This window comes from Sycon ciliatum, chromosome 5 (genome assembly GCF_964019385.1).
Source record: "Sycon ciliatum chromosome 5, ocSycCili1.1, whole genome shotgun sequence".
Classification (NCBI taxonomy): Eukaryota; Metazoa; Porifera; class Calcarea; order Leucosolenida; family Sycettidae; genus Sycon; species Sycon ciliatum.
This window is the reverse complement of record NC_088647.1, coordinates 11,785,772-11,806,513: the sequence shown is the minus strand read 5'-3', so window position 1 is coordinate 11,806,513 and position 20,742 is coordinate 11,785,772. Positions and strand designations below refer to the sequence as shown.

At 47.2% G+C, this 20,742-nt stretch overlaps 1 long non-coding RNA gene across 1 annotated transcript in view; it reads right to left on the bottom strand.

The window, feature by feature from the left end:
- The window catches only part of LOC135817606 (uncharacterized), a 48,326-nt gene that overhangs the window by 10,280 nt on the left and 17,304 nt on the right, over window positions 1-20,742 (bottom strand). Inside the window, exon 13 of the long non-coding RNA XR_010553565.1 lies at window positions 15,271-15,355. This is a non-coding gene — a long non-coding RNA (uncharacterized LOC135817606). The remainder of the gene's footprint in view (window positions 1-15,270; window positions 15,356-20,742) is intronic.

The following is a 20,742-nucleotide window of genomic DNA, read 5'->3' as shown; positions in this document are numbered from 1 at the left end:
GGCGCCGACATACCGGTGTATTCCTTTTTGGTGGGGCCTGACGTTATGGATGCCACATATATCAGCTCCGTCGTTTGGCATTCACCGTTGAGTGGACAAGATGGCTTGTCTCGGCAGTTGCAGGGCTTTTCCGGTTTTTTCGTTTGCGGGCAGAGGACCGCTTTGTTGTGGCTTTTGATGCGTGCAGCCATATTTGGCATGCAACTGTAGCTTATCTTGATGGTGTTTTTTGTGAATATTTTTCCGAGCTTCGACTGCGGGGGGAAGTGCTTCTTAATGAGCGCGAGGAATCTTCCACCGATGTTTGTTTTCACATTACGGCTGTAGGGCGGGTTGTACCAAATCACCTTCCTCTTCCTTTTCTTCTTTTTGCTTGTTTTCTGTTTGAACTCTAGCGTGCTAGGGTGGCCGCTGGCGTTGAGGGCCTCCGCGTAGATGGGGATAGCATCACGGAACACCGCCTCTGAGCAGGAGATGCTTGCCAGTCGGTTGTTAATTCCAGCTGGGATGTTCTTAAGGACTTGCGGTGGGTGATTGGAGTTGACGTTGACATACAGTGGGGTGTCGTTGGGTTTTCGGTACGGTTGGTAGGTTCCTGTGGAGAGGCTCATTGTGATGTCTAGGTAGTTAACAGCGTTCAGGTTGACGTCTATCGTGATTTTTAGCCCCAGCGTCTTGAAGGTGTCGATGACAGCTTTCCTTACTTTGTCCGCACTGTGGCCAGTGGCGTTACGGAGGACGGCAAGCCCGTCGTCTCTGTAGAGGCCTACCGAGCCGCTACTGAAGTGCTGTTCGAGTTTACCCAGGAGGAAGGCGCCGACCAGCTCACATGCTTCAGAGCCATCGAAGGATCCCATGGTAACATCGAACAGCCCGTCTCTGTTTTTCTTTGCCCATGTTCGGTTAGCTCCGAATAGCAGTGACTGCCTCGCGTGTAGTATTATGTCGGCGTCACAGTCAGGAATTGCCACGAACTGCTTAGCGTAGGCGAGGGCTAGGCTCAGCAAGTTTTCGGAAATAGATGGATAGAAATCCACTATATCGAACATCAGAAGGCTCCTACGACACCATCAACGACGAGGCCAGGAAAATCGCTGCTGATAAGGGCCTGGAGGACCGCATCGACACCATGGCAAAGGCAGAAGCTTTCGTCACCATCAAGGACCACAAAGAAAACTTCCCCCGGAACATACCATGCCGCCTAATTAACCCTGCGAAGCCGGAGATAGGCGTTATCAGCAGAAAGATACTGAGCGGCATAGTGGAAGCGCTGCGGGACAAACCCAACATCAACCTATGGAAAAACACATCCTCCGTCATAAACTGGTTCAGCGCAATCGAGGAGAAGGCTAGCCACACGTTCGTGATGTTCGATATAGTGGATTTCTATCCATCTATTTCCGCTACTGAAGTGCTGTTCGAGTTTACCCAGGAGGAAGGCGCCGACCAGCTCACATGCTTCAGCGCCATCGAAGGATCCCATGGTAACATCGAACAGCCCGTCTCTGTTTTTCTTTGCCCATGTTCGGTTAGCTCCGAATAGCAGTGACTGCCTCGCGTGTAGTATTATGTCGGCGTCACAGTCAGGAATTGCCACGAACTGCTTAGCGTAGGCGAGGGCTAGGCTCAGCAAGTTTTCGGAAATAGATGGATAGAAATCCACTATATCGAACATCAGAAGGCTCCTACGACACCATCAACGACGAGGCCAGGAAAATCGCTGCTGATAAGGGCCTGGAGGACCGCATCGACACCATGGCAAAGGCAGAAGCTTTCGTCACCATCAAGGACCACAAAGAAAACTTCCCCCGGAACATACCATGCCGCCTAATTAACCCTGCGAAGCCGGAGATAGGCGTTATCAGCAGAAAGATACTGAGCGGCATAGTGGAAGCGCTGCGGGACAAACCCAACATCAACCTATGGAAAAACACATCCTCCGTCATAAACTGGTTCAGCGCAATCGAGGAGAAGGCTAGCCACACGTTCGTGATGTTCGATATAGTGGATTTCTATCCATCTATTTCCGAAAACTTGCTGAGCCTAGCCCTCGCCTACGCTAAGCAGTTCGTGGCAATTCCTGACTGTGACGCCGACATAATACTACACGCGAGGCAGTCACTGCTATTCGGAGCTAACCGAACATGGGCAAAGAAAAACAGAGACGGGCTGTTCGATGTTACCATGGGATCCTTCGATGGCGCTGAAGCATGTGAGCTGGTCGGCGCCTTCCTCCTGGGTAAACTCGAACAGCACTTCAGTAGCGGCTCGGTAGGCCTCTACAGAGACGACGGGCTTGCCGTCCTCCGTAACGCCACTGGCCACAGTGCGGACAAAGTAAGGAAAGCTGTCATCGACACCTTCAAGACGCTGGGGCTAAAAATCACGATAGACGTCAACCTGAACGCTGTTAACTACCTAGACATCACAATGAGCCTCTCCACAGGAACCTACCAACCGTACCGAAAACCCAACGACACCCCACTGTATGTCAACGTCAACTCCAATCACCCACCGCAAGTCCTTAAGAACATCCCAGCTGGAATTAACAACCGACTGGCAAGCATCTCCTGCTCAGAGGCGGTGTTCCGTGATGCTATCCCCATCTACGCGGAGGCCCTCAACGCCAGCGGCCACCCTAGCACGCTAGAGTTCAAACAGAAAACAAGCAAAAAGAAGAAAAGGAAGAGGAAGGTGATTTGGTACAACCCGCCCTACAGCCGTAATGTGAAAACAAACATCGGTGGAAGATTCCTCGCGCTCATTAAGAAGCACTTCCCCCCGCAGTCGAAGCTCGGAAAAATATTCACAAAAAACACCATCAAGATAAGCTACAGTTGCATGCCAAATATGGCTGCACGCATCAAAAGCCACAACAAAGCGGTCCTCTGCCCGCAAACGAAAAAACCGGAAAAGCCCTGCAACTGCCGAGACAAGCCATCTTGTCCACTCAACGGTGAATGCCAAACGACGGAGCTGATATATGTGGCATCCATAACGTCAGGCCCCACCAAAAAGGAATACACCGGTATGTCGGCGCCACCATTCAAGTCACGCCATGCCAACCACATGACTACAACAAGATACGAGAAGTACTCCAGCTGCACTGAGTTCTCCAACTACATCTGGAAGCTGAAGAAATCCAACGCCCAATATGAAGTCGAATGGAGGATAAAAGATCGCGCCCAGGCATACTCCAACATCACGAAGCGGTGTTCCCTCTGTACCAGAGAAAAGTATCACATCCTGAACACGCTAGGGTCACCGTCCAGCCTCAACAAGCGCTCCGAAATGGTGTCCAAGTGCCGACACGAGAACAAGTATCTCCTAAAAAACCACGGTGTCACCTAAACATGTCTCCACAGCCTCCTGCCCACACCATTCACGTTCACACACCTTGCTCATAACACCCTGCCCACACCAGACATATCCATTTACATTGCGCTATTATCACACTGCTAGCTCTACAGCCTCCTGCCTACAACATCCACACGCATTGTTCACCACCTCCTGCCCACACCAGCCACACACTTCGCGCTCACACTGCACTGCTAGCCCCTGCCTTCAACAACCACACACTCTGCACACAGCCCCCTGCCTAAAACATCACCGCTACTGCGCTAGCCCCCACAGCCTCACACAGCTTTTTATACCACCCTCTCCTGGCATATATACCGGCATGGTCGGCACCCGATCTTCATGTTGCCTGATGATTGCGTAAGCATGAAACTTAAAGTAGCAGCAAACAAGCCTTGATTGTCCTTGTTGTTCTGTTGTGTACTACGCTCTGCCTTTGTGGTGTTGAGCACTTTCAAGCACTCTGGGTACATCCTTCGGTAAATTTTTTTTACAGTGCTGTACCGAGGAAAACTATCTGTCACTATCTACAACTTGAGATACCAAGCGGACGGACAGGCATGGCGTGGAGCCCACCCCACCTAACAGGACTGATTGTCGTGATTCATGTGATTCATGTGATTCATGTGATTCCGCCAGACATGTTGTATGTATGTATATTCTATTTTATACTTTCGATTAAGTTTTCCACTAGGCCGATTGGTATTGTTGCCAACGCCTTTTGTTAACGTCATTTCTGTCATTTCATTGTATTGTATTACTCTTCAGACATCAATCCTGAATGGCATAAGCGAAAGTGGCACCCCCGCCACCTACGCGGACATGCTTTTAATAATGAATAATACAACTTGCAGTCATGTTGCTGGTGTGTGAGGTCGGCCAGAGAGTGCATTTGGTGGAGGTGGAATTACTTTATTGATAAACAGGCCGAAAGCTGCTGGTTACCCTTTGAGAGAACAATACCAGAATCAAAACAATTGGCAGCAAAAACTAAATGGCCCAATATCTGAGAAAATCGACCTTCGGGGCTGTTTTGGTGAAATTGATTTTTTTATTGCAAATTGATGTCTTGCCTTTGTAGAGTATTGTGACTTCGTTTCACGGCCATCAGACCAATATTGACCATGTAGAAATGCATTCTACAGTCAGGAGTCATGTTAATGAATTGTTCTTTTTTTACAATTTTGAAAGATCAGTGTGTTTGGAGCCACCAAAAATTGTTTCCATGTGATATCACTAGCCAACTAATATAGTAAAGTGTTTTGACTGTTCAGGTACTTCATTTCCAACATTCCGTGACTTTATTGAGGTTGTGTAGTTGCAACAGCAGCAATAGCAGCATTAGAAGGAGAGGTGATTTATCTGTTCTCCTGGTGATGGACATGCTTGACAGGATAGTCTGCAACAGATTTTGACGGAACACCATGATACATGTGACAGCATTCACATACGTATTGTGAAGGAGTCAAACAGAGCAAATGCGTCCAGATTCGCCTTGTTGCACTTTGTGGAGACTGACCATTTCCAAACATCAGTAAACCAGCCTGACAAGCGTTTCACACCACCAACTCAAAAGTAACAGAATGTTACTCGAGATTGCCCAGCCTCATGTGCTCCGTGATGGTCTGATTCGCCATTATTAGCTCGAATATCGAGCTTGCCATCCCAAACATTTTAGGATCATCGTCGCAAAGAAAACTCGCATCATTTCGTGCTGTTTTAGCAGGTCTGGCATGACACTCAGGAAACAGTTCTGCCACTCGCGCAATTGCCAAAGGCGCCCAGCGACCTTGCAAGCGGCGTACCCTCAGGAATCCACCTGGTTGTCCTTGCCTGGAGCTGTAGCAGCTATCGCTGAGGCAGACTGTGGTTGGTCTTGATCATACTCATCCAGGCCAAGTCCTCATCATCGTCGCCCCCGACAGGTAAGTACCGCGTGTCACTTGCGATCGATTCGCCTGACATGCGCTCTCAGAACTAGAAGCGCTGTCGCCGCTTGTCAGGATATCCACAAAGAACGATGCATCACCGTCCATGGGATCGCGGCTGCTGTGCTCCGTGAGCCCAATAACCAACTGACACAAGAATCGCCTTCAATTTTATTCCGCCATTGTCGTCTCTGCACTTTGCTTTGACGGAATCGATTTTTTGCGAACAAATTTGTTTTTAGTGTTTTCTCAAAAAAACCGCGTAGCCCCGAAGGTCGAAAGTCTCAGATATCGGGCCAAATCATTGCTACTGGCAGCAACAACAGCATCAACAACAACGGTAGCAATTACAGCATGAACTGCATTGGCAACCACAACACAATCGACAGCATCGGCAGCCACAACACCATCAACACCACCAGTTGCTTTTACAGCATCAACATCAACATTACCAATAACAGAATCAACACCATCCTCCGCTACAGCACTGATCAATGAAATTTGATCGCCCGAGTCCAGCAGATGCAGGGCGCTGTGCACTTCTAGACCTGCGAACACTGGACTGTTGACTGGTGCAGAAAGTAAACTTGATTCACTCGATCAGATTTTGATCAGCAGCATTTTACAACAGCATCAAAACTATCGGCAGGCACAACAACATCAACACCATCGGCATCAATTACTGTACAGACACCGGCAGTGTGAAAAACAGCATCAACACCATCGTGAGGAAAAACAGCATCAACACATCGGCACGACTAACAGTAACAACAGCATCAACAGTTTCATGACAGCATCAGCATCAATACCATCGCCTGCATTACCACAATCAACACCAACGTCACCAAAAACAGCAGTAACATAATCGGCAACTTCCAGAGCATCTAATCGTTTGAAATCAACAACAGCATCAACACCATTGCCAGCAATATCAGTATCCACACCATTGCCAGCAATATCAGCATCAACACAATTGCCTGCATTATCAGCATCAACACCATTGCCAGCAATATCAGCATCAACACCAACGGCAGCAGCAGTACCATCACAACTATCGGCAACTATAACAAATAAAGGCAAATGGGTCAGTAACTGTTCTATTCACTGCATTAGTTACTACTAGTACAGTGAATAGAACAGTTACTGACCTATTTGCCTTTATTCCCGTTAGTACAGTCAGTATCGCCTATACCGGTGGTGTTTGATTTTGAGCATTGTATCACTATAAGCGATACACTACTATGATCGATACTGCATGTACTGTGTGCGAGTGGGGCATCAAAAGACTCAGCGCACCGTGCACATACACACTGCATAGTTGGTTGCAGCGTACGTCCTGTGTACTCCTACTTTTAGAAATGCACTCTATCATGCCTATGGCAGCCAAGGCTCCTGACCCACATCGTCAGCATATCCTCACAATGAAGACATTTTGGACAACTAATACAACAGGATCATGCTTGCATGGTTGACTCCAACGCGTACATGCAAGTAATAATAATAATAATAATAATTTGAAACTCGGGTATTGAGCCAATTATAAAAGTAGAAAGGAAAAGGATATATGGAAACGAGTTAAGAGTAACTCTCCACCACTGTAACTAGATACTATATACAGTCAGAAAGTGCAACAACTAGGCACAAAACTGACAGAGTACAGAGACATTCGACGTCCTGACACCTAGCTTCAACACATCTCCGTAGCGCTAACCGACAGCCTTCCAACTTGGAAGGTTCAAGGTTATGGAAAGACCTTTCTACTTTTAATAATAATAATAATAATAATAATAATACGAAGTAGTGGTTGCGACTTCGGCGATGATTTTGTAAGAAAGGTTTGCTCCCCACACCGGAGCTCGCGCTATTCCGCCGACTTTACTTGACACTTGACTGACTCACGACTGCCATCCAGAGCACACGAGAAGTCCATCGAACCTTCGACTCGGCAAACCTGCAAGAAAGCACCACTCCCTGCTCAATACACAGTGTTTCGGGGAATTCACCCCTCATCAGTTGAGCTTGAGTAGGCTGAGGAAGATTGTGCCTGAAGAGCACCACTTATATAGTGCTCTCCAGGCACAAACATCACCAGGGATACAAACTTACAGAGACGCTCCGCTTCCAGCGCGACAAACACCTCGTGAACACCAGATAGCAGCGTGAGTCAGTGTCGCTCCTGGACGGTGAGACAGACGTCGAGGACCCTCGGTCATTCGCAACGCTGTCACCTCCAAACCAACTAGTCGCCAGCCCGCGCTGGGCACAACAGTACGAAGTAGTGGTTGCGACTTCGGCGATGATTTTGTAAGAAAGGTTTGCTCCCCACACCGGAGCTCGCGCTATTCCGCCGACTTTACTTGACACTTGACTGACTCACGACTGCCATCCAGAGCACACGAGAAGTCCATCGAACCTTCGACTCGGCAAACCTGCAAGAAAGCACCACTCCCTGCTCAATACACAGTGTTTCGGGGAATTCACCCCTCATCAGTTGAGCTTGAGTAGGCTGAGGAAGATTGTGCCTGAAGAGCACCACTTATATAGTGCTCTCCAGGCACAAACATCACCAGGGATACAAACTTACAGAGACGCTCCGCTTCCAGCGCGACAAACACCTCGTGAACACCAGATAGCAGCGTGAGTCAGTGTCGCTCCTGGACGGTGAGACAGACGTCGAGGACCCTCGGTCATTCGCAACGCTGTCACCTCCAAACCAACTAGTCGCCAGCCCGCGCTGGGCACAACAGTACGAAGTAGTGGTTGCGACTTCGGCGATGATTTTGTAAGAAAGGTTTGCTCCCCACACCGGAGCTCGCGCTATTCCGCCGACTTTACTTGACACTTGACTGACTCACGACTGCCATCCAGAGCACACGAGAAGTCCATCGAACCTTCGACTCGGCAAACCTGCAAGAAAGCACCACTCCCTGCTCAATACACAGTGTTTCGGGGAATTCACCCCTCATCAGTTGAGCTTGAGTAGGCTGAGGAAGATTGTGCCTGAAGAGCACCACTTATATAGTGCTCTCCAGGCACAAACATCACCAGGGATACAAACTTACAGAGACGCTCCGCTTCCAGCGCGACAAACACCTCGTGAACACCAGATAGCAGCGTGAGTCAGTGTCGCTCCTGGACGGTGAGACAGACGTCGAGGACCCTCGGTCATTCGCAACGCTGTCACCTCCAAACCAACTAGTCGCCAGCCCGCGCTGGGCACAACAGTACGAAGTAGTGGTTGCGACTTCGGCGATGATTTTGTAAGAAAGGTTTGCTCCCCACACCGGAGCTCGCGCTATTCCGCCGACTTTACTTGACACTTGACTGACTCACGACTGCCATCCAGAGCACACGAGAAGTCCATCGAACCTTCGACTCGGCAAACCTGCAAGAAAGCACCACTCCCTGCTCAATACACAGTGTTTCGGGGAATTCACCCCTCATCAGTTGAGCTTGAGTAGGCTGAGGAAGATTGTGCCTGAAGAGCACCACTTATATAGTGCTCTCCAGGCACAAACATCACCAGGGATACAAACTTACAGAGACGCTCCGCTTCCAGCGCGACAAACACCTCGTGAACACCAGATAGCAGCGTGAGTCAGTGTCGCTCCTGGACGGTGAGACAGACGTCGAGGACCCTAATAATAATAATAATAATAATAATAATAGGAAATTTGAGGCCACATGCCACGTAATGCTCTTTTCTCTCCGAAACTCAACACTTGCAAGTCAGATATGGAAGAAAGAAAAAATCATCAGTCACACCACCGGGACTCGAACCAGGGACCTTGCTATTTGCGAGCAATGCTCTAACCAACTGAGCTACAGTATGACTCTTATCCACAGTGATGGCAAATCTATCCTTCTTCGATCAATCAATATCTGGCTTGCATCATACTGGCAACTCACACATGTGGCCTCAAATTTCCTAACACTTTGAAAATTCTCCGTGAAGTCCAAATTTGAAATTGCAATTTGTATTTGCTCGCAGTGGACATAGTTTGATGCGCTCCCCATGATATCAAGCGAATGGCCGAGGGCCCTCTTGATTGGTGTGAGTTGCCAGTATGATGCAAGCCAGATATTGATTGATCGAAGAAGGATAGATTTGCCATCACTGTGGATAAGAGTCATACTGTAGCTCAGTTGGTTAGAGCATTGCTCGCGAATAGCAAGGTCCCTGGTTCGAGTCCCGGTGGTGTGACTGATGATTTTTTCTTTCTTCCATATCTGGCTTGCAAGTGTTGAGTTTCGGAGAGAAAAGAGCATTACGTGGCATGTGGCCTCAAATTTCCTAACACTTTGAAAATTCTCCGTGAAGTCCAAATTTGAAATTGCAATTTGTATTTGCTCGCAGTGGACATAGTTTGATGCGCTCCCCATGATATCAAGCGAATGGCCGAGGGCCCTCTTGATTGGTGTGAGTTGCCAGTATGATGCAAGCCAGATATTGATTAATCGAAGAAGGATAGATTTGCCATCACTGTGGATAAGAGTCATACTGTAGCTCAGTTGGTTAGAGCATTGCTCGCGAATAGCAAGGTCCCTGGTTCGAGTCCCGGTGGTGTGACTGATGATTTTTTCTTTCTTCCATATCTGGCTTGCAAGTGTTGAGTTTCGGAGAGAAAAGAGCATTACGTGGCATGTGGCCTCAAATTTCCTAACACTTTGAAAATTCTCCGTGAAGTCCAAATTTGAAATTGCAATTTGTATTTGCTCGCAGTGGACATAGTTTGATGCGCTCCCCATGATATCAAGCGAATGGCCGAGGGCCCTCTTGATTGGTGTGAGTTGCCAGTATGATGCAAGCCAGATATTGATTGATCGAAGAAGGATAGATTTGCCATCACTGTGGATAAGAGTCATACTGTAGCTCAGTTGGTTAGAGCATTGCTCGCAAATAGCAAGGTCCCTGGTTCGAGTCCCGGTGGTGTGACTGATGATTTTTTCTTTCTTCCATATCTGACTTGCAAGTGTTGAGTTTCGGAGAGAAAAGAGCATTACGTGGCATGTGGCCTCAAATTTCCTAACACTTTGAAAATTCTCAGTGAAGTCCAAATTTGAAATTGCAATAATAATAATAATACAAAAAATGTATTATCTACGCATGCATCTACGCAAGAGTCACCACCAGCCAATTAGGACATGTGTAAAAGTATTGAACGTTTTCGTTCCCTTCTTGTCAAAATACTACAGGGAATGATGGAAATAAGAAGAGAGATTCGCAAGCGGCAGGATCGGAGGTGACAACGGCCAAGTCGTTGGGTCAGGGAAACGGTACCTCGGCAATCAAGTGTCACCTGTCGGGCAGTGCTAGTTGTCGTGAGTGGTATTCCGATGATGTATTCTCTGTTTTGTCGCGTGGTAGGTCTTTGTTACATCTTGCCGTGTTGGAAGCTTTGTACATACGTAAGTTAGACCCTGAGCTTTGTGTTCAGAAGGAGAATGTGTTGTCTTTGCAGTTGTTTGTCACTGTTCGTCGTGAAGGTGCGAAATAGATCCCTTGATCTCTTGATATTTCTCTCTTTTTCTTGTCACTACGTTTTTGTCACTTATTGGATTTGCATGCTGTTTTCTTGATTCTTCACATCTTTTTTTTCGTGTCACTTCTACACATAATTGGAGTGATATATTTCTGAACTTCTTTTCCTTATAGTTGTAGTCTTTTAGCTTATTTCCATCATTCCCTGTAGTATTTTGACAAGAAGGGAACGAAAGCGTTCAATACTTTGACACATGTCCTAATTGGCTGGTGGTGACTCTTGCGTAGATGCATGCGTAGATAATACATTTTTTGTAATATTTTGTGCCTCCGTCCTACTTTCAAATAATAATAATAATAATACAACAGGTAGACTGACTCACGAAACAACACTGAGCAAACTATTCGCAAAGAAGTAACTTTCTGTTCGCCTCTGACACCACTTGATTCCACATCGATTACTTTAGCCGATGCAAAAATAATGTAGTAGAGGTCTTTTGAAAATTAAATTTGATCACTATGGGCGATATATTACTATAGTCGAGTATTACTATATGCGGTATTCTGTGTATACTTAGGTATGACAAATGAAAAAGAATTTGAGAAGTTGATCACTATAGCCGCCAACCTTATAGGCGATATGTACTGTAAACTGGGTGTCGGAAACTAGGTGATTAACGGGATGAAGAGCTCGAAGAGCGCAAGCAAAGAAAGCAATGGTGACAAATCAAATCAAATTAATTGGAACATCCAATTAGAAAAGAAAAGAATCAAGTCAACTAGGAAATACCAAAACAAAGAGCAAACCCGCATCCGCAAACACCTTCCAAGCAGCACCGTTAACCCCACTTGTCCAACAACCCAGACAAGAGAAAAATCAGAGGCGATAAACAAAGAAAATGAGTAAGTCAACCATCAAATTATGACCAACATTATGCAAGATTGCTACAACAAAATACAGACAATATCATGAAACAGTTAGGTCAGACTAAACAGCCAGGTGAGCACAGGCCCTGCACTCTAAACCACCAGGTAAGCACGGGCCCTGCATTCCACCACAAAGCCGCCATGACCAACACCCATGAGCCTTCTGCGGTATGAGTGTATTGACCTCCGCAGGCAAGTAATTTGCCAGCGAATCAGGCACACACTAATCTAGGCACGAAGCTGGCGCATAATCAGCGAGTAGGAGAGATAATGGTTCCTCTCACTGATTCGACGTGCTAATGACTTCAGGAATATTGAGGCCTCCGGCGCACATTGCCCATTCATCGGCAACCATAACAGCATCAACTCCATCAGAAGCAATTACAGCATCCAAGCCATGTGTATAAATAACAGCATTAACAGTTTCCGTAGCAACAGCAGCATCAGCAAAACAGGCATTACCAACCACACAACAAGCCGACCTGTTTGGGAGCTATTACGCGTTGTATTACCAGGAGATAGGCAACAATTGCCGCATACAATATGCAATATTCTGGTCAAATGCCAGAGCTAGTATTGCAAGCACCGCTGTGCGTTAGTATGGCCAATGCCGACACTAACGGGGGCAGCAATTGCCCGGCGAGAATTCAGACGTGCCAATACACGCGCATGCAGTAGGGATGCACTTGTGGGCGAATGTAGGCGCACTTGGCTCAATGCCGGCCTGACCCACGATCCTTACTGTTGAATTCAGACGTGCCAATACACGAGCATGCAGTAGGGATGCACTTGTGGGCGAATGTAGGCGCACTTGGCTCAATGCCGGCCTGACCCACGATCCTTACTGTTGAATTCAGACGTGTCAATACACGAGCATGCAGTAGGGATGCACTTGTGAGCGAATGTAGGCGCACTTGGCTCAATGCCGGCCTGACCCACGATCCCTACTGTTCTTCCTTACGGGATGGCTTAAAGGATGCACTTGTGAGCGAATATAGGCGCACTTGGCTCAATGCCGGCCTGACTCACGATCCCTACTGTTCTCCCAAAAATACAACATAACCCAAACAAGATTTATCGGCATTACTATTTACAGCAATTGATGCGAGCGCCGTCCAATGCGGCTGCTCATTAGCATAGTGGGCAATGCGCACGAAGTACAGGATCTGGAACAATGCTGCTGGCACTGATCAGTCCCTGGGTGTGGCTTGCTCTGGCGCAGGGCGACAAGCGTCCGGAGCGCTGCAGCGAAGCGTATGTCGTGCTGGAGCTGTCTGCCAGGCCCTGGCGGATGAGGTCCATGGTTGCGTCGTCAACTGCTGAAGGGTGGACTGCGCTGGTTGTGCCGGCACTGTGTCGGCAGTTGGGCTGCGAGTCCGGAAGCGCCAACAACCTGACCCAAACAGGATTTATCTGCATTACTATTACACTACAATTGATGTGAGTGCCGTCCAATGCGGCTGCCCATTAGCATAGTGGGCAATGCGCTCGAAGTACAGGATCTGGAACAATGCTGCCGGCACTGATCAGTCCCTGAGTGTGGCTTGCCCCGGCGGATGAGGTCCATGGTTGCGTCGTCAACTGCTGGAGGGTGGACTGCGCTGGTTGTGTCGGCACCACTTCGGCAGTTGGGCTGCGAGTCCGGCAGCGCTGACAACCGGACCCAAATAGTATTTATCTGCACTACTATTGCACTGCAATTGATGCGAGTGCCGTCCAATGCGGCTGGCCATTAGCATATTGGGCAATGCGCTCAAAGTACAGGATCTGGAACAATGCTGCTTGCACTGATCAGTCCCTGAGTGTGGGCGCAGGGCGACAAGCATTCGGAGCGCGGCAGCGAAGCGCATGTCATGCTGGAGCTGTCCGCCAGGCCCTGGCGGATGAGGTCCATGGTTGCGTCGTCAACTGCTGGAGGGTGGACTGTGCTGGGTGTGTCAGCACTGCGTCGGTAGATGGGCTGAGAGTCCGGAAGCGCTGTACTCAAAGACGAGTAAGAGAATTAGCAGGATCATTGCAGAGTTGCCGTTGGGCTGAGAGTCCGCATCAGCCGGTCTGTTGAACAGAAGGGGGAGGATCTAATGCCAAATGGTGGTGCCTTATCTACATGGTACGAACCTTCCCAAAAATGCCAAGCCGCAGCCAGACATGAGGGGAAACAGGGAAAAACCGCCATGCATACTTCGTGTCAGCTTTAGAGAGGAGAGCTCAGGGACTGTGTTGGAAAATGCAGTGTATTGCGCCGTCTACAGTGACATAATGTAGGGAGAGCTCGTCAAAAGAAAGGCCGTCATTAATGCCAGAGCCGCTAGGACCAGGTAGGTGCATGATGAGGTGCACACCACCAGACGTCTTGGGCACAATGCCAATGCCAGAGCATCGGATATTACGAAACGGAGGCGAAGTGATCGATCGTACTTGTACACAGCCTGGAACCTAAATTTCCGAGCCATCTTCAATGGGCTGGTACGAAAACAGCTCCGGGGCCCTGGAGGGGTGTGCTGCTGCGAAAATCGCACAATACGTGGTCCAAGCGTTGAGTCAGGTGCCAATGTCCTCGACTCTTCTGGACAGGAGTGCCCGCTTACAGGTGCCAGAACCACTGGGCCGTAGGAGCTGTAGTGGTCAAGGTAGTTGTAAAACGCTGCGGCTGGTGTCCCCTTGGGACTGACTAGTCACTTGGCAATAAGGAACCAAATCAGAGTCAATGACTGGCCAGTCACTACCTTATCATGAACGGGTTTCGGCACCGTAGCATAAAAAGTTTTTTTACCTGCGGGATGCATTGGCGCTGAGGTGGCCGTGGCGACAGCCAAAACAGGCAGAGCGCCCTGCCGTGCGTGGGAGAGCTCCCGCACGAACGTTGCCGGGGCTTGGATCGGAGGCGCCGGCGTGTGAGTTGTCAGCACGGCTGGAGCTGCAGCCCGAGTTCCAAGGGCAGCGCGAACCTCCTCCCGACTAAAGTCTCCCAGGGATGCCGGGGCTGCAGTTGCCTCGGCTAGGTTCTGCTCCACTGCCGGAGCAGCCAAGTCCTCGTGTACAGTAGTCTGGAGCCAACTTCAACTCGAGCAGGCGAGTCAGCAGAGTAGGTTTTGTTCCCGTCGTGTCTAAATTGCGGGATGCCAGTTCGTTTCGCAGCTCAGCAGAGCGCATTTTGGCTGGACATCGCTCACTGACAGAGACATGGTTGATCGGATATTGATCAGAAACTGGCCGCGATTGTCAAACAATTTGACCGTCAGTGCAGCAAAGCAAAGAGCAAGAAACAACAGCATGAAGAGCTGGAGAGCTGCACATGCTCCACACTGTCCCGTGCGGAAGTACGGGAATTCGGAGTGCATTCATGTTATGCATGTACAAGTGTTGCGTTATGGCAAGGAGGTTGGTGTGTTGCTAACTCCACTTACCGTGCCATGCACGGAAACTTATATAATTATAACATTAGCATCAACAGCACCCACAGTACCAACAGGATTGGTACCAGCAACAGCAGCAACATCAGTAACAGCAGTAATATTAGCAACAACCACAAGAGCTACACCAGAGGCGCATTAGCAGTGGGCATAACCAGATTACCTTTCAAAAGAAATCCCCGTCCTCCAATGATCCGTTGACTGAGTAATACTCTAGCACTTCGAGATGCTTGTGAAATATTCCGAATCTAAATGAATAAACAGGTACAGAAAATGAGTGTGCATGTGTTAGCAATCATATACTTCAAGATACTCTGAGCATGATAGTATCAACACTATCACCAGCAATAACGCATCTACACTATGGCCTGCATTAACAGTTTCAACAGCATCAGCACCAAACCCACCATCAACACTATCGGCAGCAACAATCGCATCAACACTATCGGCAGCAATAATCGCATCAACACTATCGGCAGCAATAATCGCATCAACACTATCGGCAGCAATAATCGCATCAACACTTTCGGCAGCAATAATCGCATCAACACTATCGGCAGCAATAATCGCATCAACACTATCGGCAGCAATAATCGCATCAACACTATCGGAAGTGACAACATCATAAACAACGCTCGCGCCAACAAAAGAAGCAGGCAGCAAAGGTATTACTTTAGAATTCCGCGGATAAGCCCATGGGCTTATCTTTCACAAGGACATTTCGGTGGGCTTATACGAGAACATGGGTTTATTTGTATTGTATTGTATTTATTTAAAAGGATTCTCCAAAAGCAAATGGATGCTTATCACGGAAGTCTCCCACATAAATATCGCAAGAAAAATGGGGAAATGGGGAGAGGAGAGTGGAAGATGAAGCATGGGAAGAAGGGAAACAAGTACCTAAATATCGAGGTATAAAAGCAGGAAAGAAATCGACGAGGGAAGAAATCACCTCTGCAGATAATAGCGGGACATTTAGATGAAAAAACCCAGCAAGGATTAATTTCAAGGAAAAAAAAATTCTCAAACGGAAAAGTTCGGAATTCCAGTCAGAGAATATCTATGCTGAGAGTAATGAGCCTTCAGAGCAATGCGAAAATTGACAGAGGACTGAACGCAGCGGATGTGTTCTGGAAGTTTGTTCCATTCCACAGATAAACTGAAGAGAGGGGATTTAAGGAAATGGGCGCCAGAACGAGGTAATACTATAGAGGACGGGTGACGACAACTAAGGGATACATTGAATTTGAAACGAATTAGCAAAGACGGAAACTGGTAAAAGACATGATGAAAATACAGCAAGGACAGAATCTGACGACGCCACTTCAGGGATGACCAGTCACAAGTACGATTAAGAATCTGCTTCGGGGTTTCCCACTCAGGAGGGTGCCGGGTCTTACAAAGCAGATATGAACGAGCAGCAACGGCTTGCAGTCGGTCTAACGTAAGCGAATCTGAATGGGATACGGCGAATGACCAGACAGGGACTGCGTATTCTAACAGTGGTCGTACGTAACACTTGTAGAGCAAATTCACGGTTGAAGCAGAAAGGAAATGGGCCATATGGCGCAACAGAAAAACACGACTGCGAAACTTATGGGTGATAGATTTTATATGGTCAGAAAAATTTAGTGAAGGAGTGATAGTCACGCCGAGATGACAGTGGCTATCACCTTTCTGAATAGGCACACCATTCATTGTCAAGGGGGATGACGGGCCGGGGGCTAATGCATATTTTTGAAAGGGTAGGTGGACGCATTTACTGGTGTTAAACGTCATGGCGGTTATGCGCGGGTATGGGCTTATACGCCGACACCAAAATTGTGCTATTGAAAAGTACCAAGGAAGAGAGAAGTACATACAATAAAACCACTGTGCAAACAAAAGCAACCGATGATTGTGTTAAAATGTATAAAAAAATATAAAAAATTAAAAAACTTCATGTAGTATGTACTTGGTATGACCTAGGCCCATGGGCTTCTACGACGAAGCTTGGTGATGTTTGAACTAACCCTGGGCTTATGCACAGGCATGGGCTTATACGCGGGTGTGCTTCTCCGCGGGATTCTATGGTAGTAGGAGCGGCATGAGGCACAATAGCAGTCAGTACAGCAAGATCGGCGACAGAAGCAACAATACCAAACACATGAACCAAATACACTAACACCAGCATGAACAGCACCAGTGGCAGTAGTGGCAGAAGAAGCATCAACACCAGCGTGAATGATCACTGTAGCAGCAACAGTAGTAGCAGCAGGAATAGCAGCCTGAGTTATGGTAGCATGAAAACACGTTAACCCACAGACGGGTACTTAGGAGCGCATGCATGCACTACTCAAGACTGAGTCTGAGACAAAGGGTGGGAGAGAGGGAGAGAAAGCAGTGGCCCCAAAAGGAAACATATCTTGTCTCAGTAGAGGGCCAGCAGTACTGGAGTCAGCCGTCTAGCGCAGTGCAGTTCGACAACAATAGCAGAAGACTACCACGATGCAGATTTCAGGAGTAAGCTCAAGACCAAATTGCCATACGTCACGAGACCACCACGCAACACGTGCCCACATGGGCTAATTTAGCAAGTTTGCTGCTCAAAGCCTGCAGTGCAGTCACATCCAGCAACAGCAGCAGCCACCCCAACATCAAGAGCGACATCAACAGCAACATCAACAGCTACAGCAGTAGCCACCCCAACAGCAACTTCAACAGCAATGGAAGCACAACGTCAGCAGCAGCAGCAGCAGCAGCAATGGCAGTAGCAGGAATGACAAAGGCATAGCACTACCGCCACTCACAACATCATGAACGACAACATTATTATGACGACTTTATTCACTCCCAAAGCAGAAAAAGAAAGCTTGAAAGGGGGCATGAAGTACAGCACCGGGATCCATATGACCCAAGGGTGAAGCACCAATCAATGAAGATAAAAGAAAATCCTGAACATATTTTGATAAACTTCATGAGAGAAAAATTCAACTACATTGTATACCAACTTCGATACTCACATAAAATCACAGTCATGTATAAAATCACAGTCATGTATAACAGAACTACTCAAGTAGTAAACACCAAGCATGCTGCACATGGGAAACTCCAAGCAAGACAAACTCAGACGAGATAAAACGGCATATGCAGAGAAAGACAATACATGACTGGGGGCATATGGCAGAAATTCACGCCTCTCGGCTCGTCACACAGCACATGATGCACCACAATCATAAAACACACAGACTGAGACACATCGAGACATTACGGGCAGGCTAACATAAGGTCAACCGACCATTCCGACCATGCCACTCTCCCAATCATGACCAGTTTCCAACCGCACAATTCTCAGGGTGCCCAGAATAGCACATTGCTGTGTTATTATTATTATTATTATTATTATTATTATTATTATTATTATTAGCAAGCGAGGGTCCCTGGTTCGAGTCCTGGTGGTGACAGTCAATTTTTTCTTCAAACTTTTCCCGTTTGTCTCTTTTCCTCAAACCAGTTAATATTATTATTATTATTATTTTAACTGGTTTGAGGGAAAGAGACAAACGGGAAAAGTCTGAAGAAAAAATTGACTGTCACCACCAGGACTCGAACCAGGGACCCTTGCTTGTAGCCAGCGATGCTCTAACCACTGAGCTATGGTGTAGTCGTCATCCAAGCAGAGACCGTTCAACGTTTTCTCCAGACTTCGTAACTCACACTTCCTGTGAATCCACACAGGCGGGTGGGACACAGCCCTCACTGTACCCACACACTTCACGTACAAACTAGCACGCGGGAGCCCCAAGTCATAAAATATTATTATTAAAAAACTTACGTGGAGATCAAAATGTAATCAACGCAATAAATAGAGTAAGCTGCGCACTCAGTACAAACACCACTAGCAAAACTTGTTTTCATGTAAATAAAGAAGCTTGTTCCTAAACGTTTTCGTCGCCATCTCATCAGAGGATTACTGGCAAATCAACATTAGCTCTAAACTCAATATATATACGCACAATGTAAGTAATAATTTAGACCCTAACTAGCGCGAGAAAATGAGAGCTGAAAGAAACCTTACATCAATCAACGATATCAGGAATAATAATAATAATAATAATAATTTAAATAACCGACGAGGAGACAACAGTCGTAAAATAGCAATGAACAATATCAATTGTGCACTCATAACCATGTATAAACAATTAAAATGAAACAATTCCAGAACGTTTTCGTGTGACCATCATCAGTGGAACATCGTCACATAGTAAGAATCACTAAAACAACCAGTTATATAGCTACAGTAATATGAAAAGAAGCGTGAGAATGCAGCACAGCTAGCGGTTATGCATAACGCGTGTAGTGTGAACCTTTGCAGTGTATCTGAGAATGGTAGCAGTAGTACGGGCGCAGCAGTGAACACGTCAAGGAGAAAGAAGCGATGGCATGAGGAGATGGAGATGGAGGATGATGATGGGGATGAACAGGATGGTCAGGAGGAAAGCAAGGGCGCAGCAGTGAACACGTCAAGGAGAAAGAAGCGATGGCATGAGGAGATGGAGATGGAGGATGATGATGGGGATGAACAGGATGGTCAGGAGGAAAGCAAGGGTGAGCAGGAACAGGAAGTGGAGGATGAGAGTCATACGGACGAGGAGGAGTTCGACATCGACAAGAGCAAGTCGTACATCTACAAGCATTTGGTGTCCAGTCCGGATTGTCGTAAGTTGTTTGACGATTCCTGGTTTAGTGTTATTTGTCACGCGCGTTTCTTTAAGCAGTTGCAGGTGTTGGAAGCTGTATATATTCGCACACGTGACCCTGTTCTATGCAAGCAAAAAGAAAATGTTGTAGCACTCACACTTTTTAAATAATACGCACTCACCAATTTTTGTTCACACGCACTCACAGCTGCCACATTCATCTACTGCTACCATTCTCAGATACACTGCAAAGGTTCACACTACACGCGTTATGCATAACCGCTAGCTGTGCTGCATTCTCACGCTTCTTTTCATATTACTGTAGCTATATAACTGGTACGAGCGTGGAGCTGAAGCTGGATTGGTGACTGACGTACCTGCTTACTCCACAACACCGGCGCATAATGATGTGCATGTACAAGACTTCGTGAGTATTCAACTCTAATTCGTGTTCCGTCAGCGTCAGTATCAGCAAGTACAGTCATGTAGTACAATTTGTTCCCAAAATAACTTCGGGACAGTCTGTTCATGGTTTTCATTTTTTATTGGACTCGTTCTCTACACTTGCGATAATTTAGCGGCAATTCTAACGTTGTAGCGTTGTTCTCTTGTAATTTAGTGGAACCTGTATTGAGTAACTGAGTTTTATGTTTCGTTACATTGTCGTCAGATCTCCTGTGTACCGGTTTTGTGGCACAATGATTATAGCCATTATATTTGGTCGTCTCCATTCTTGTGCAATCATGCATATGTAGGTTGGTTCTCTTCATGTTATTGTGACCAATTTCATAGATGTTGGTTGCCTTGTTGCTTTTCTCCCCTCTCCTCTCACCCAAGCCATTCTGCATAAGCGAAGCTGTGGACGCAGCATACTGCTGCTACACTTCAACGCGGGAATGCGTATAATAATAATAATAATATAACTGGTTGTTTTAGTGATTCTTACTATGTGACGA